Source organism: Lithobates pipiens, unplaced genomic scaffold (assembly GCF_037356315.1).
Source record: "Lithobates pipiens isolate NorthernLeopardFrog02 unplaced genomic scaffold, aLitPip1_a1.2 Scaffold_16, whole genome shotgun sequence".
Classification (NCBI taxonomy): Eukaryota; Metazoa; Chordata; class Amphibia; order Anura; family Ranidae; genus Lithobates; species Lithobates pipiens.
Window position 1 is genome coordinate 629,451,628 of NW_027507748.1, and position 18,576 is coordinate 629,470,203.

Genomic DNA, 18,576 nt, shown 5'->3' on the forward strand with positions numbered 1-18,576 from the left:
GCTCGTATAGAAGTTGTCTACATACAAATGGTAGCCTTTCTCCAGGAGTGGGCTTTGAGTTCTAAAACGCCTTTCCCACTTGATCCCATGTAGTCTGGGCAATTAGGGGGATGCAGCTGGGTGTCCTTCCCTTCGTATGCCATGAAGGCATATGTATACCCTGTGGCTCAGTCGCACAATTTATACAGCTTCATCCCATAGCGGGTCCTTTTCTTGGGAATAAAAACTTGAAGCTCAGCCTGCCAGTAAATGTACTTTCCAAATCAAAGTTTATTGAATATTCACGTGGAAATTCACAAGATCAATACAGCACGAGAGTATTAAGGGATTACATTACCGTATCGGTACAGAATGAGAGAAACAATGAACAGATATATTCTCATAATATATATGCATGTATAGATGTGTTGATGAAAGTATCATTGCAAAGAAATCATAAACTTATAAACAATAATCAAATCTCAACAAGGATAGTTATCCTTTTGACTAACCAGGTGGAGTAGTCATTATCACGGGTTCCCCAATTGGAACATGAGTTGTCTGTAAATCAACACCTTGACATGCTCAGGGGGGAATACCAGGGTGAGGTTCCCGGTCGCTTGATGACAGCCCTATGCCTATTAAAGGCTCTCCCAGTAAATTTGATGTGACTCATCCACTCATATCTGTTGGTCTGGGGTAAACAACTGGGGGAAGATTTCAGAAAAATAATTTAGCAGTGGCCAAATTTTATAAAGCTTATCATAATTTGGTCATTTCGGGGAGGGTATTGGGTATCATTATAGTGTAGGAACCTCATAATCATGAAATATCTGGTTCTGGGCATTACTGAGGAAAAGATGGGGATGTGGTGGATGGGGAGGGTTGACCAATATGAACGTAATTAATTTTTTTGGTTAGTCCCATACAGAATGTGAGGCCCAAAAAAAATCTTAAACTCCTCCACTTGTTAGGGCTCTCTACTCATAGTGACGGAAATAATAGGAGGTTGGGTTACTTGCTATGAATTGTTGTGCATACAGGTTGCAGTGGGCCACAATTGATGCTAGCATGTCCTCAGTAAAAATTACTGTGGAAAAAATCTATCGGGGAAACATTTTCTGTGTCCACCTGGACTCCTGACTGGGCAGTGAAAGGGGGAATGTTAGCTTCTCCTGAATTAGGAGGAAACCACAAGGAGTTCTGTAGGGAATAGGGAAGGCTGGCATGGGACCTAACCCTTTGGGACTGAGATGACACCCAACTGGTACGTGGCCTTTCTTGCCAAGGTACTGCAGTGCTGGTAGATGGCACTGCAGTGCTGGTTGATGGCACTGCCTCCTCACCAGAATGCCTTCATCTGGCGGTCAAACTGTCACCCTCCTCTGAGCCTGTCAGTGTTCTACTGCTTAGGACAGGCTCATAGTTAACGTCAGACTCAGAATCTAAATTTAAGTGGGAATCCGAAGCAGAGAGCTCCCCGTTTGCTCTCATTGGCTGCAAGAATATTGTACACCTCCTCAGCTGAAAATTATTTTCTAGACATTTTTGGTGGACACTTATGGCACTAATGACACTGATGACATGTGACACTGATGACAGAAGGCACTGATGACACATGACACTGATGGCTGATGACAGACGGCACTGATGACATGTGATACTGATGACAGATGGCACTGATTATGTGTGACAAGGTTTTTACCTTCAATTGTGCCATAATAAAGCAGAACAGTTATTTGGGAGTGTATTTTTTTGTGTCTGTTCCCTACAGCAATAGTTATTATTCATTTGGAGCCACTAATCAATATGAGGATAGGAGTTGCCTATCTATAAAATTCCATGTTAGATGGCGAGCTTTGCCTAGGAGGGGATTTACACTTGACCCTGAGAATCCGAAATGAGTAGCTTGAAACGATCTGGGAATTTCTGATAATCATCTGGCTGAGGTAAGTGTCAGGTTTGCCAGAAAATTCAAACTGCCTCTCTAGTTTCCTGACTTGTAGTCTTGTTATCCTAGTATCAGGTGGAGAGATGGTTGAGATCCTGCAGCCAGAAAAAGGGAACGCAATAGATGGTGCAAACAGCCTAACAGGGAACCACCAATAAATAATGCATGGTTAGTAGTGGCCAAAGACAGTAACATGGTGGGTGAAAGGACAATCCAAGACAGCGGACCAAGGCAGAAGTACACAGGGGTGAACCAGAAGGCAGTGTCAGAAAGAGGCAGGGCCACCAACAAGATCAGCATAAATCCAACGGGTAACCCAATAATCAGAGTCAGGAACAAGCAAAGATAGCAACCAGAAACAAATAGCATCCACCAAACTAACACAAACAGGAACCTATACTAGGGCAAGAACAGGAATGGGAAGTGAAGATTTATAGGGTCACTGATCAGGTGACTACCAACAGCTGGTCCCAGGGAGGAGCCAATATCCAAACTATTGGAGTAAAACCTAACAAGGATTCTACTAGACATGTGCAGAGTAAAATATTTCGTTTCGGAATTTCGTTTTCGTCTGAAAACTTAATTTATTTAGTTACTCCCGAAATTCGTTTTTATTTATTTCGTTTTTCGTTCAAAAATTGCATTCGTCCGAAAATCCACATGAATTACGGTCGAATCTGTCTTGGAAGGCTTATGGTGTCTGTCGAATGTATAAAGAAGATTCGACGGAGCTAACTATATAGCATACTTTAGAACCCTATTAAAGTCTATGGGACTCCAACGTTCAAAATCTAAAGTGCTAATTTTAAAGGCTAATTTGCAAGTTACTGTCCTAAAAAGTGTTTGGGGACCCGGGTCCTGCCCCAGGGGACATGTATCAATGCAAAAAAAAGTTTTAAAAACGGCCGTTTTTTCGGGAGCAGTGATTTTAATAATGATTAAAGTGAAACAATAAAAGTGTAATATTCCTTTAAATTTCGTAGGGGGGTGTTGTCTATAGTATGCCTGTGAAGGGGCGCATGTTTCCCGTGCTTAGAATTGTCCCTGCACAAAGTGTCATTTATGCAGGAAAAAAAGTCCTTTAAAATCACTCGCAGCTATAATGAATTGTCGGCTCCCGTAATACAGAGAACACTCATTGAAAGTCATTGATAAAAAAATAAATAAATAAATAAATAAAAAAAAAAGCGTGGGGGTCCCCCAAATTCAATTACCAGGCCCTTCAGGTCTGGTATGGATATTAAGGAGAACCCTGCCTCAAATTTAAGAAAAAATTTGACGTGGGGTTCCCCCTAAATATCCATAACCAGACCCTTCAGGTCTGGTCTGGATATTAAGGGGAACCCCGGTCAAATTAAAAAAAAAATTGACGTGGGGTTCCCCCTAAAAATCCATACCAGACCCTTTATCCGAGCACGCAACCTGGCAGGCCGCAGGAAAAGAGGGGGGGACGAGAGAGCGGCCCCCCCTCCCTCCTGAACCGTACCAGGCCACATGCCCTCAACATTGGGAGGATGCTTTGGGGGTCCGTGACCCCTCAAAGCACCTTGTCCCCATGTTGATGAGGACAAGGGCCTCATCCCCACAACCCTGGCCGGTGGTTGTGGAGGTCTGCGGGCGGGGGGCTTATCAGAATCTGGAAGCCCCCTTTAACAAGGGGACCCCCAGATCCCGGCCCCCCCCCTGTTTGAAATGGTAAGGGGGTACAAAAGTACCCCTACCATTTCACAAAGAAAGTGTAAAAAATGTTTAAATAAAACAAACACACTTTTTAAAAATTCCTTTATTAAAAATAAAAAAAAGATTCCAGCGGCGGTAATCCACTCTTGCTATCCAGCGACGGACGGTCAGCTCTCCATCGATGTCTAATGTCATCCAGCGCAGCGCAGCATCCTTCTTCTGTCTCCTCCACGGAGACACTGGAGGCATTCCGGCGCTGACGTTTCTTATATACGGAGGGCGGGGCCACCCGTCACCTGACCCCGCCCCCCTCTGACGCAAGGGGAAACCCGGGGTTCCCCGTGACGTATGGGTGACCCCGCCCCCCTCTGATGTAACGGAAACCTGCCTGTGTTACATCAGAGGGGTGCGGGTCACCCCTACGTCACAGGGAACCCCGGGTTTCCCCTTGCGTCAGAGGGGGGCGGGGTCAGGTGACGGGTGGCCCCGCCCACCCTATATAAGAAACGTCAAGCCGCCGGAATGTCTGTAGTGTCTCCTCCACGGAGACAGAAGAAGGATGGAGGATCGCTGCGCTGGATGACATTAGACATCGATGGAGAGCTGATCGTCCGTCGCTGGATAGCAAGAGTGGATTACCGCCGCTGGAATCTTTTTTTTATTTTTAATAAAGGAATTTTTCAAAAGTGTGTTTGTTTTATTTAACCATTTTTTACACTTTCTTTGTGAAATGGTAGGGGTACTTTTGTACCCCCTTACCATTTCAAACAGGGGGGGGGCCGGGATCTGGGGGTCCCCTTGTTAAAGGGGGCTTCCAGATTCTGATAAGCCCCCCGCCCGCAGACCTCCACAACCACCGGCCAGGGTTGTGGGGATGAGGCCCTTGTCCTCATCAACATGGGGACAAGGTGCTTTGAGGGGTCACGGACCCCCAAAGCATCCTCCCAATGTTGAGGGCATGTGGCCTGGTACGGTTCAGGAGGGAGGGGGGGCCGCTCTCTCGTCCCCCCCTCTTTTCCTGCGGCCTGCCAGGTTGCGTGCTCGGATAAAGGGTCTGGTATGGATTTTTAGGGGGAACCCCATGTCAAATTTTTTTTAAATTTGATGCGGGGTTCCCCTTAATATCCATACCAGACCTGAAGGGTCTGGTTATGGATATTTAGGGGGAACCCCACGTCAAATTTTTTCTTAAATTTGAGGCAGGGTTCCCCTTAATATCCATGCCAGACCTGAAGGGCCTGGAAATTGAATTTGGGGGACCCCCACGCTTTTTTTTTTTTATTTATTTATTTATTTATTTTTTTATCAATGACTTTCAATGAGTGTTCTCTGTATTACGGGAGCCGACAATTCATAATAGCTGCGAGTGATTTTAAAGGACTTTTTTTCCTGCATAAATGACACTTTGTGCAGGGACAATTCTAAGCACGGGAAACATGCGCCCCTTCACAGGCATACTATAGACAACACCCCCCTACGAAATTTAAAGGAATATTACACTTTTATTGTTTCACTTTAATCATTATTAAAATTACTGCTCCCGAAAAAACGGCCGTTTTTAAAACTTTTTTTTGCATTGATACATGTCCCCTGGGGCAGGACCCGGGTCCCCAAACACTTTTTAGGACAGTAACTTGCAGAATCTTTTCTCTCTGTCAAATCTTTTTTCTCTGTCGAATATTTTCTCTATATAATCTTGGACTAATAGAGGTAAGGTTAAGCACATTCGACCACAGGTTCTATAGACAGATTGTTATCGTCAGAGTCATGTCGAATCTCCTATTCTATATCGAACTGTTGTAACAATGAAAACGAAAATGAAGCATTTATTTATGTCGGATCTTTCGTTTTTCGGATTTTGTGCTTTCGTTATCGTTTGTCAAAACGAAAACGAAAATAGCTGAAATTCGGACGAAAATGCATTCGGACGAAAACGAATGCACATGTCTAGATTCTACCATAGAGCAAGTTCCCTGGTGGTCAGGCAATAGGAAACCGTCTGTGAACACCAGGTCCAAGGATCAAAATCCCGGACAAGGCGTGACTGTAAGCATTTTTCTTACATTTGAGTCATCAGACTTCCTTGATTAGTAAGGCATTTTTGGGACAAAGGGTTCCTATTTTACTTCCCTTAATCAAACTGTATTGATTGGTGGTTATATATTATGTTGTCTACTGCCCATCTGAGCGTTATAGATAAGAAAGGGATGAATAGTGCTGTTCAAAGGTATATGTAGTACATCTGGTAGATAAAGTAGTTTAGAGGCAAGAGGGTATAGGCATAAGTAGAGAAGAGAAAAAGACTGGCCAGTCATTATGGGCATTAAATTAAGTAAGGGAATGAAGGAAGACCCTCAAAAAACGTCCAGAAGAAGCACTATAAAATATAGGAACTGAAGGTGTGATTTCGCTTATACTGAGCCCCTAGATAAATGGTTAGAGTGGGCAGGGATCCACAATGGGTAACAGGGTTACCAAAGTCCACAGGGACCAAGAATCATGTAAACACTTTTTCACTCATGGAATGCTCTGGTATCATGCATGATCGCTATATGGCCATATTGCATGGAATATCCTGCTTGCCCTGAGTTAATCGCTGTACAGCTGAGTTGTAGCTATACTCTTTTCCTGTTAAAAGCTTTAATTAGCTTGCCTCAGGTAAGCGTGCACTCTAGGTGGTGGTGTTCACTGTTTTGGGTGCTAGATGGTTGGTCTTTTTACTTCACCGGAGTACCCACCTGTGGCTTCACTTTACACTGTAGAACTATCATTTCACTTGTTTTACGGATCAGTCTTTTATTTGGATATCTCCAATGGACTGTTTATCTTCTATTTTATTTTTACTGTTACTCACACTGTCATGGTGTCGTAGTAACGTCGAATTACAGCGCCATCAAAAGGATAGGTTTCCATCACAACGGGCGGCGTCATAGGAATTCCTGCCCCGTTGTGATGGCAACGGAGCATCGAAATCACGCGACAACTCGCTCCAGGCCGCTGCACAGACTCCTGGGAACAATCACAAAAGCTCCCAGGAGTCAGTGTGGATAGAGGAAATTACGTTTTAGCCGCACTATCCCCGCCCATATTCACAGTCCCCACATCCAGGAAGTAGACAGACTCGCCTTGCCGTAATAAATTGCAATGATATGCACCTGTCAAACAAGTGTTGGAAAACTGGTCTTTGGGTGTTATATGTGCCCATGAAACCTATACCAAAAGCATTCATTCAGATGAAATGATTGAACACCCTCAAAGCTAGGCAGCTTCAAAGTCCTGCAGAGATTCCACATCCCAAAAAGACTTAATCAATGACATTGGCATCAGGGGCTTCATAGCTAGTAATACAGGACTGATTAATTTTTATAAAAGTCAAATGGTCCACGGAGTATGTGGACAGACACGTTCTGTGATCAGTAACTAAACCTCCTGTAGCACTGAATGCCCATTCTGAAAGCACGCTGGATAGCACAAGCAAACTCACTAAACAGAGGGAATCATGCCCTGCCTGAGGACTGTCCACCACGTCCACCTTTTCCTGTGGACACATTTGTTGCTGGCCCCCTTACAGTACCAAAAGAATGTCTGCCTCTCCTTGTTGTCCTCCCAGACATTATTGGGAGGGAGGCAGCAGTGCTTATAAGCAAATGTAAAGAAGAAGTTGAAATATGTTTGTGGATGCACTTTAATCAATGTTGGGGCAGTGGGTGCATCGGTGGTAAAATGCTGCTATTTTTAGCGTCTCTTTACCGTCAATTTTGCGGTGCTATTCGGCTGCTAGTGGGGCAATTTTACCCCCGCTAACGGCCGAGAAAGGGTTAAAACTACTGCAGAGTGCTGCTGCAGAAGTGCTGTGCCAGTAGTATAGCCGCGCTGCCCCATTGTTTTCAATGGGCAGGAGCAGTTTAAGAGAGGTGTATACACCACTCCTTTCAACGCTCCAAATATGCTGCTAGCAGGACTTTTTTTAGTGTCCTGCCAGTGCACCGCTCCAGTGTGAAAGTACTCAGGGCTTTCACATTGGAGAGACAGCAGCGGCTTTTTCAGGGTTCTTTGCAGGCGCTATGTTTAGCTTAATAGCACCTGCAAAGTGCCCCAATGTGAAAGGGGTCTAAAACTATATGAGCTGTCCCTATTCTACACTAATGTATGTATGAATGACACGGTCTAACTACATTACAGTGAAACTATCTGAGCTGTCCCTACTCTAGCTGCACACTATGCAAAGCTGAATGATGGTCCTCCTCACTACACTCACACTATCCCTAGACTGACACTAAACTAATATTCTACCTTGACACTTGAAGCAAAATAGCACAGTATAGCACACTAACTAACTAATAGCACTGATCAGAGCCCTGTTCTATCTCTCTCCACGCTGAAATCACACTGAAAATGGCTGCCATTGAAAGAATACTTTTATACTATGGGGCAGGAATGAACCATGATTGGATAAAGTCATGATGACAGTGTCCAATCATGACTCTGACAGTGCTCTATGTCCTGATTGGCTGAAACTTTCGCTGCTTCAGCCAATCAGGGCTTGCAATGCACTTCTCAGCGCTGCAATGCATTGTGGTCAGTTCGGGGACAAACAAACGGCCAAGCTACCCTTTTTTCCAGCTTTTCGTTGAACATCCGAACAGCGAAAGTTCACCCGAACTTATGCTTGGGCCGAATCATTCACCCATCCTTAACTACAACTAGTAAAGTCAAAACTGAGATATGAGAGTTAAAACAGAATACCTTATACATTGTCATAGAGGGAAGATGGGGTGAGCACTATGGCTGCCCATCTGATCACAGAACCATAGAAGCTAGAGTATGTGAAGTATGGGATTCCAATACATGGGATGCAAAGGATATCAGAATAAAATAAGGAAAGCAGAATATAAACTGGGAAATATTAAAGAGTTAAAAGAAAGTGAGAGAATGATATGCATGTGTTGTGTACAAATGGGAAAAATGTAAGTGATTTTAGAGAGATATTCATGTATCTGTGTGAATGCTGTAACCTTTAGTTCTACATCTTGTGTGTGATGCTAGCTCTCTGCAGACCCCCTCCCTTTTTCTCTGTCTCATAAAAGAATGTGCTGGGATGAGACATTAGTGACAAGGACACCTATGATGTTACTACACGTATATCATAACAAAATGTGCCAGGTTAATTAATCTAATGATAAACAATGTGATCACAATTATTTTTGAATCTGTTTTCCAAACATGGTAAAATGAAGGTTACATATAAACGTGTATTACACAAACTAAATATGCTTTGATAGTGCCCCTTGCGGCCCGACTGCAGAATTTGGTCCTAAGTTGTTATATGGAGTGGGAGCCAACCTAGCACTAAGTTAGTTGTTGTGGATGTGCTACAGGTGTCGATTATTCTGTTGGAATCGCTTGATGGCCCCTGCGTGGGTCTAACCATAATACTGTGGCATGTCACTGTTCTTTGTTGAATGTTTGTTTGTCTGTCTAAAACTCAATAAAAAATATTTTCAAAAAAAAAAAAATATATGCTTTGATAGTGGAAACAGTGCATATAAAAAAGGGACATTGAGTAAAATGTCATCCTTTAAGGAACTATATCTGTGAATATATTTTAGAATTAGGGTGTGGTATTGAGATTATCACTTGAGTATTAATTTCTGATATAAGTTTAACAATTTTATTAATAATATAGATATATTGTAACTAGTTTAGACAACCTTTGGTTGAAAATGAAATCCAGGTTATTGGGGAAATTTTTAAGATGGAATTAGTTTAGATTAAGATAACAATTTTGGAATGTTGAATTTATACAATAACCCCTTATTGAGAGAAAAAAAAAAGATCAAGATGAGGTTGTTAATTGGAATACAACTGCCATAATATTTAACAAAGCCAATATGGTTGGGATACATAAGAAGTTTTTCTGCAAAAATGAAATCTAAAGGTCTGATAATAGCTTGGTGTGCATTTCATGATGTCAGAGCAATAACAAATACAAATTAAATATAACAGACTCATCACATTAAGTCCACACCCCCTGTTAGGATAGATGCCACCTGCAGACCGTTTTTTTTTTTTATAGGTTTTGATCTGGCTGAGAGCTTTCTGTTCTGTCATATACAGATCGTTGGTCCTTTTGTATTATTTTTTAAATACAAAGCAGAATGTGTGGATTTTGAAATGATGTGCCCCTTTTCTTTGTAAGTGCAGTGGTATAAGCAGAAGAATACTTTGGATTTATGTACATCTCTGCATGACTGCAGTGTATTGTTATAATTGATTATATTATGACATCTGGAAAATAATGTCAGATGAAAACTAAGGATTTGTGTTATCTAGCTAAAACTAACAACAGCAAGCAATGATAAATTATACTATTGCCAGGAAAAATGTGTCTTTTTTAAACATGAAACTGGAGTTCTTAGCCCTTGTACACACGGTCGGAGATTCCGACGGAATATGTCCTATCGGACCGTTTTGTCGGATAATCTGACTGTGTGTGGTCTCCATCGGACTGTTTCCGTCAGAGTATCCGACAGACCAAGTTTTCCAACTTGTCCGTAAAATTTTCCGACAAAATGCTCCAATCGGACATACTCCGATCATGTGTAGCCTACTCCGACGGACAAAGTGTCACACATGCTCAGATCAAATTCCTAGACCAAAGCTATTGACTACTAGCCTGAACGTAGTCCCGTCGTAACGAAATAACGTCATCACGTTATGTACAATCGGATTTTCCGACAACTTTGTCCGACCGTGTGTATGCAACAGTTTCGGACAAAATCCAAAGGATTTGGTTGTCAGAATGTCCGACCGTGTGTACAAGGGCTAACACAAACAGCATGATAGAAACACAATTCATTGTAATATATTTATGCAAGCTGGACCCAGTAATGAAGGGTCCACCCCAATATAACAGAGCAGTAGCTTTATGAAAAGGTGCTATTATACAGTTACTGTCAGACCTACGTACCTGACAGGTGAGCCCGAGATAGCAGGGGAAGGTCTCCCTTACGAGTTTGGTTCACGGCCCCTGGTAGGATGGACAGGTGGCACGGGAGCGCAGACGGGTATGAGAGCCTGGCGGGTTAGATGCTGGAGAAGAGATCCAACGGCTGGGTTCGGACAGGTAGATAGACTCTCACAGCTGGATGCAGGAGCAGATGCAAACAGGAGAAGGTGAGCAGGTCCAGCCACAGGCACAGATGACAGCAGGCAGACGGTGCAGAATAGGGATGAGCAAGTTCAAGTCCGGATCACAAGCAGGGTAGGCAACAGGCGGGCAGCGTGGTACAAAGGAGCGGGCAGATGCGAGGTCAGAGACAGGCCAAGGTCAAAGGCAGGCAGCAGACAGGATAATCCAAGGGACAAGTCGGGTAAACAGGAGGTCAGGAACACAAGCAAGTCACAGGTAACAGGGCACAGGAAGCTGCAGATCGGACAGCACCGAGCACACCACGGGGGGACACTTAAATAGGCCGATTGGCGCCAACGCGCACCAACGCACACGCACGCGCACCAGCGCGCACTGGCATACGCGCACAGGAGCGCCAGCACGCACCAGCACACACTGATGCCCCACAGCGCACCCAGTGACACGTCCGCTACGGACAACTCTCTGACAGTTACAGACAATATTTTGGTCAAATATTTCATTTTTAATGGTCCCACAATCTGCACAGCAAATATACAGCTAACTAAATGTTTGTCTAATGAAAGGTTCAAAATATGAATTTGTTTTGTTTGTTTATGTACAAATCTAACAATGAAGAAATGCGTTCATTTGAATCCAGCCACCTTATTGCCTCTATTGGAGGAGGCTTGAGACAAAGAAAACCACATGTGGTAAATTGAATCAGTCGCTGTGAGTCCAGTGCAGGACACACTCTCTGAGGACCCAGATATTTAATTCTTTGTAGATTTAATCCTGGTTTTATACTGAGGATGGCAATACCAATACTGAGTATGCAGTTTATCACCCAGAAGGACACTCTGTATTCAGAGTCATTGGATCCTTTTTCCCCAGCTCAAGAAGCAGAGCTCCTGTTTTAGCAAAGCCTGTGAGCTATAAAAAGAGTATATATTTATATAGATAGTCGAGCTATAGAGAGCTTTTGGTTCCATTTGAAGGGCCAAAAGTTTGTTTTCACTTCGACAGGTATACCAATAAAGCATGCCAAGTTAATTGATTGGCTGCTTTCAGCATTCCGGCTTTTTCCTGAGGTAGCCATTAGACATGGGCAGAGTGAAATATTTCATTTCGGAATTTCGTTTTTTTCCGAAAAATACATTTATTTAGTTACTCCCGAAATTCGTTTTTATTTATTTGTTTTTCATTCAAAAATTGCATTCGTCTGAAAATCCACATGAATTACGGTCGAATCTGTCTTTGAAGGCTTATGGTGTCTGTCGAATGTATAAAGAAGATTCGACGGAAATTGTATATAGCATACTTTGTGTGAACTTTAGAACCCTATTAAACCCTATCAAAATCTAAAGTGCTAATTTTAAAGGCTAATATGCAAGTTACTGTCCTAAACAGTGTTTGGGGGCTTGGGTCCTGCCCCAGGGGACATGTATCAATGCAAAAAAAAGTTTTAAAAACTACCGTTTTTTCGGGAGCAGTGATTTTAATAATTTTAAAGGGAAACAATAAAAGTGTAATATTCCTTCAAATTTCGTACCTGGGGGGTGTCTATAGTATGCCTGTGAAGGGGTGCATGTTTCCAGTGCTTAGAACTGTCCCTGCACAAAGTGTCGTTTCTGCAGAAAAAAAAGTCCTTTAAAATCACTCGTGGATATAATGAATTTTCGGCTCCCATAATACAGAGAACACTCATTGAAAGTCATTGATAAAAAAAATAAAAAATAAAAAAAAGCGTGGGGTTCACCCAAATTCAATTACCAGGCCCTTCAGGTCTGGCATGGATATTAAGGGGAACCCCGCGTCAAATTTTAAAAATTTTTTTACGTGGGGTCCCCCTGAAAATCCATACCAGACCCTTTATTCAAGCACGCAACCTGGCAGGCCGCAGGAAAAGAGGGGGACGAGAGAGCGCCCCCCCAAACCGTACCAGGCCACATGCCCTCAACATTGGGAGGATGCTTTGGGGTCCCCCCCAAAGCACCATGTCCCCATGTTGATGGAGACAAGGGACTCATCCCCACAACCCTGGCTGGTGGTTGTGGGGGTCTGTGGGCGGGGGGCTTATCAGAATCTGGAAGCCCCCTTTGACAAGGGGACCCCAGATCCCGGCCCCCCCTGTTTGAAATGGTAAGGGGGTACAAAAGTACCCCTACCATTTCACAAAGAAAGTGTAAAAAATTGTTAAATAAGACAAACACACTTTTTAAAAAGTCCTTTATTAAAAATAAAAAAAAATAAAAAAAGATTCCAGCGGTGGTAATCCACTCTTGCTATCCAGCAACGGATGATCGTCTCTCCAGCGATGGCTAATCTGATCCAGCGCAGCGAATCCATCCATCTTCTGTCTCCACGGAGGAGACACTGCGGGAGCCCGGCGGCCGATAAATACTTTAGTAGTAGTAGTATTTTATACGCCGATAAATACTACATCTCAGAGAATGCTGGTTTAAAAGGGTTGTCTACATATCGAAACATAGCCTGTTTCTGATTACCCTGTTTCCAACATTATAATAGTTTAGTTGGAAAATGTTCAAGTTAATTTTTAATGAATCATTTAATAAATGAAAAAAATAAATACATAGCGCCTTAGTGTGTGAATATTCAATTATCCAGTAATTTAATTTTAAAAACACATTTCTGTTTAATTATATCATCTGCACATGACTGGATAATTGAAGTGAATATTCATAAAATGTATTGTGTGAAGATTCTCTTTCTTAGCTTAAAAATCTTCAGCTTTAAAAAAAATCTGATGTTTCACGTAAGATATGGAGAAAGAGAGCTATACCTCCATTTAGTAAAACTATTCCTTGTAGCCTTGCTAGTGACTTCACTAGTGACCTGAATAAGCATGTTTTTCTTTTTTTGATTCCTGGAAGAATGAATGAAAATGGCATTAGCAGGCGTTCTTACAACTCTGGCATTTATATGACACATGTAACCACTAGATTCTGAGTGTAGGGCCTAGGGCTGTGTACATGAATACAAGGTCAAAGAAAGTTCCTATGAGGTAACATTTAGCAACAGGATTTTTAAACTGTTTACATAGTACCAAGCACTGTCAAATACATGGTTTACTGAAGAAAGAAAAACATGAAAACATACATGTTCATGTTAAGTATTTCAAAAGCTAAAAGCTTATTTACATCCCAGATTACTTGCAAAGTTCAGACAAAGTGCACATGGTGTGAAAAAATCCACTTCCCTTTTGCTGCATTTTTCTGATTCTTGGATTCCTTTTTTTGAGGATTGAATTAAAGGTGTTTGAATTGCAGTAATTATTCGATTTGTTCTAGTGAAAGAAGACTATTCTGCACATGTTCTTGTTGCCAGGAGTGACATTGGAAGGCTTTCCAGCTGGATGGGAACGGTTGTGAGAAGAGTGCAGATGTCTACATGCATGAAGGGATGGAGACCACCAATGCTTTGTTTTCCAAATGTGGCTGTTTTCCATTCTTCAGATTCCATCATATTGATCTAACAGATCATGACAGATGATGGTTTCCCTATTCTCATTTTAGTACTACTGGAGATATCATCTTCTGGAATACCTGATTTAAAGGCCACCCTCACATTGAATATATAAAAAATATACAACTTTAATTGCATATAAAATTATTAAAAGACCATAATATTTCATATATGCAAAAAAAATGGTATTCTTTTTGTTGAAGCATCTTCACTTACCTTCATTGTTATCTGTTTTTCTTCTTCTGCTGCATATTCCAACCAAAACAAAAAGTAGTGTGGTCTTTAAAGGTACCATACGAGACAGTTTTTTTTAAAACAACATTTATTAAAAATACTACATATTTATTAACAGCAACATTAAAAAGGTATATAGATCCACCATGAATCCTAAAATACCACACAATAATTTCTTATCATATCAATACATATCAAATAGTAACAAAATGTATTCCTAAAGAGAGGGACACTGCAGCCATCATTGCACAACATATTATAATTTATTCAATCATCAAAATAAGTATAGGGAATTTTCACTCACAAGTGTGGTGCCTATTGACCTGCACTAAGTCTTTCCAGCAATGCTCTTAGGGCTAGCAAGTGTTGTTCCCTCTCCCAGGATCGGTCGTATCATCAAAGCCTCTATTTGGTGCGGGTTGGGGCAGAAAGTGACATCAGTGTTACCCAGAAGCCTCTACGCATTTCGCATCCAATCATGCATCTTCAGGAAACCGGTCTATTGGAACCACACTTGGAAGTGAAAATTTCCTATACTTATTTTAATGATTTAATCAATTATAATATGTTGCACAATGATGGCTGTTTGCTTTTTATAAGATCCTGAGATTAATGTGGTGATGCAAGGAGTGATTACTGGCATTCAATTGGGAAATATTCAGGCCTGCTTATATGAGCGGAGTGGTTAACCCAACATAAACCAAAGGCGTCTTTTTACCCTGTTTCTGGTGCGTGTCCATTTTAGAAGGTGGTGGTGCTTCACAAATTGGTGAAAATTTTCCAATCACGGATGTGGATTTATGCACGTGGGACTCGGTTAACCATCTTTTGAGAAGGATTAAACTGTTTTTGGTTTAACACATGATTTTATATTTTTTTCTTGATTAAGAAGTATCATTTTCTTTATAATATTGCAGTTCACTAAATATGCACTTTATTGGAATTTACAATGATAAATCACTGATAAAGATTGTTTTTGATTTGTGGTAAGATAAGTATACTATTTAGGGTGCAGTTACACCTTTTTGTGAGATATCGTAGTGTAACCATTCCTCCTTCTATTTCGACCTGTTTATGGACATATCCACTTCTTCAGGATGGAATGATGAAATACTAAATATCATAAAAGAGCTCAATCAAAATGCAATATATATAAAAAGCAAAATACATACATTTTTACATATTGCTATCTTTTGAATTTGATACAAATACTTGATATAGACATATGATATATATATATAATATATATATATATATATATATATATATATATATATATATATATATATATATATATATATATATATATATATATATATATATATATATATAAAATCTTCTTTACGACTTATACTTTTATATCTTTTCTATAGTCCCATATTCTGATTTGTGACTGATTTTGTTTGGAATTGCTACTTCCACTCACTGGCATAGCTTTATAACAGCACATCACCCATTTCAAGTGTCCTCGCTCAGACTTGTACTACAGAGAAGGGAATGGGGTGTGTCTGAGCAGGTCTGTTATTGCTGACAGCTGACTGCTAAGTGCACTGGGTCTAAAGCTGGCTATACACTCTCATTTCCCCCCTCCCTATTTCTCTTCACTTACTGCATGTTAACACAGGTATCTGCTCACTCTCTGCCTTCCTCCCATGTGCTCCTATTAGCAGGAGAGGAGCTGTACTTCCTGTACTAAGCTGCATGAAGCAGCTGCAAAGGACTCTGGAATATGAAATCTCAGCACAGAGTGGCCTGACTGCCTTTTTTTTCTCAGGTGATTTCACCACGCAATTCAGGCCTCTACTGACAGTCGAAACATCCAGTCTTAGAGAGGGGGATCCCAGGTGCACAGCTATGCGCACCTGCACCGACGATAAAGCGCTCCAGTATGAGGTGACCAGTTGGGTAACCAGGAGAGCCTGCTGTTCCAGGACATTTTGTTTGGACCTTGACCGCAGGATTGGGCAAGAGGGCTTTTGCCCATTTGCAGGAAACAGAGACACTGCACCACAGAAGGAGTTAAACAAACACTGTATACAGACATCATTGCTGGTAGTCATCTTGCTGACACTTGTAATGCCACAGGGATAAAGGATAAGGTCATCCATTTCTGGGGACACTGTATACAGACATCATTGTCTTTTCACCTTGCTGAGAAAGATCCTGCCTGCTTAACTTGATAATTTGGGTCTGTTGTGTGGTTTGGCTCTGCTATCCAGGAGTTTAGGTGCACCAACGAAAGTGGCTAGCTAAAGACACAAAATTGTATCTTTTATTCAAAAGGACTGAAGCTACTAGTGCCATACGGATCCACACATACATATTCAGGGCTCTGTATATGCAGTGGGTGTGTGGGGGGCAGCTTATCTAGGAGGTTAAGCCATTGCATGTTGATTTGAATAAACTGTTAAAAGTTGGGCCTGTGGTGTCAGAGGACAGGAGAGAGAAGCACAAAGAAGGTCATTCCTTGGCTCTCCTCCTGCCTGGACTCATAGAGCCAACCTATATTGCTCATAAATCTCAGTAATTGCTCTCTAGTTCATTACTTGAATATATATACTGTTACTGTCTGTTATTCTTCTACAGAAACATTGCAGTAAAGACAATTTCTGTGTTTTAACATAATGTGTGTGTTTCTCATTGGTCCTTGCACTTACACTATTACCGGGTGTGGCAGAGGGGGCTGAGGCTGTTATTAGGGTTGAGACGCAGAGTAAAGGACTAAACAAACAAAAGCAGCTCCTTTCAGGGTATCGTTACACATGGATTCAAATTCGGTGGCTTCAGCATGAACCTGCTGAATTTTGGTCCATCAATGGTCACTCTGTTCAGGAGAAGTCAATTTATCCATCCACTTCTCATGAACAGTTCTTCTGCAAAATTTGCATTTATAGTGTCATCAGTGCTGGATGCTGGAACACTATGCAGCACGGGTGTGACTACTGGGAGTGCAGGGGTCATAGTAGTGACCTGGCCCCATGCTCCAGGGAGCCGTGCTGCTCCCCTGTACATCTGGATAGAAGAGGCAGTGGGGAGGCAAATAGAGGAACCAATCCCCTCCATTTTCCTCCTGCAGCTGCTGAAAGCTTGCTTCTCCTCCTCTAACCTCCCACAGGCATTCAGAAGCTGCAGGAAGAAAGTGGAGGGAATCAGTTCCTCTATATACCACTCCTGCTGCCCCTTCTATCCAGGTCCTGCTGCCTCCAGGCCCCTGTGTACTCTACTGGACCCCCTTGTCCCCCAGAGCTCTACCGGCTTCCCCTCTCTTCTCTCCCACCGGTTGCTGAGGGGGATGTTATCAGGATGGAGAGCAGGAAAGTGGCTGGTAAATATGTCATTTACCAGCCTCTCCCTCTGAATGTACAGAGTCAATGATCAATACTGAAGCATAGTAAATTGTGTTTATGATTCTTCAGTTTGTGAATGAATGGGAAGAGCTATTCCTGTCCATTCATTATGGGTGTTGAGGCTGCAGAGAAGAAAATTGAGGGTTGTGTCCTTAATCTCCTTTCTCTGTCTCATAGATGGAACATCAGAGGTCTGCTTAGACCCCTGATATCTCACTAAAGCCCCCAATGGAGCTCCTAACAAAAGTGTAAAAAATAATAAAAAAATAAAGTAAGAAAAATAAAAAAAACTACTGACACCAGTTGCAGAACTACCGGGGTCGCAAAGATCACACTTGCGACCTGGCACTTTCACCACTGTGGGGGGCCCCAAGCCGTCAGAAAGGATGCCCGCTGCAGAACACGTGAAAGGATCCCAATGCGGGACTGTAATAAAAGGTGCTATGATGGGAGTAAAGGGCCCCGGGATCAATGGAAAGGGCCCTGGGCTTGGAGGGAAGGGGCCTGGAGGGAAGGGTCCTGGTCAGGAGGCACTTCATGGTTTCTTGCTCTGGGAGACCTAAAGGCTCTAGTTATGCCTCTGCTATGCAGTAACATTATTGCAAGGTTCAACAAAGGCTTGCTTGTTTCCCACAATTGGATTGGAAATAACTGTTCCATGTTTTTTTTTTGCATGATTTTTGGAAATAAAAATACGTGGGTTATCCCCCCTGCTGATGTGCCTTTTTGCATTTTTTATGTTAAGTGACATGCCTGTTTCTAATTAAAAT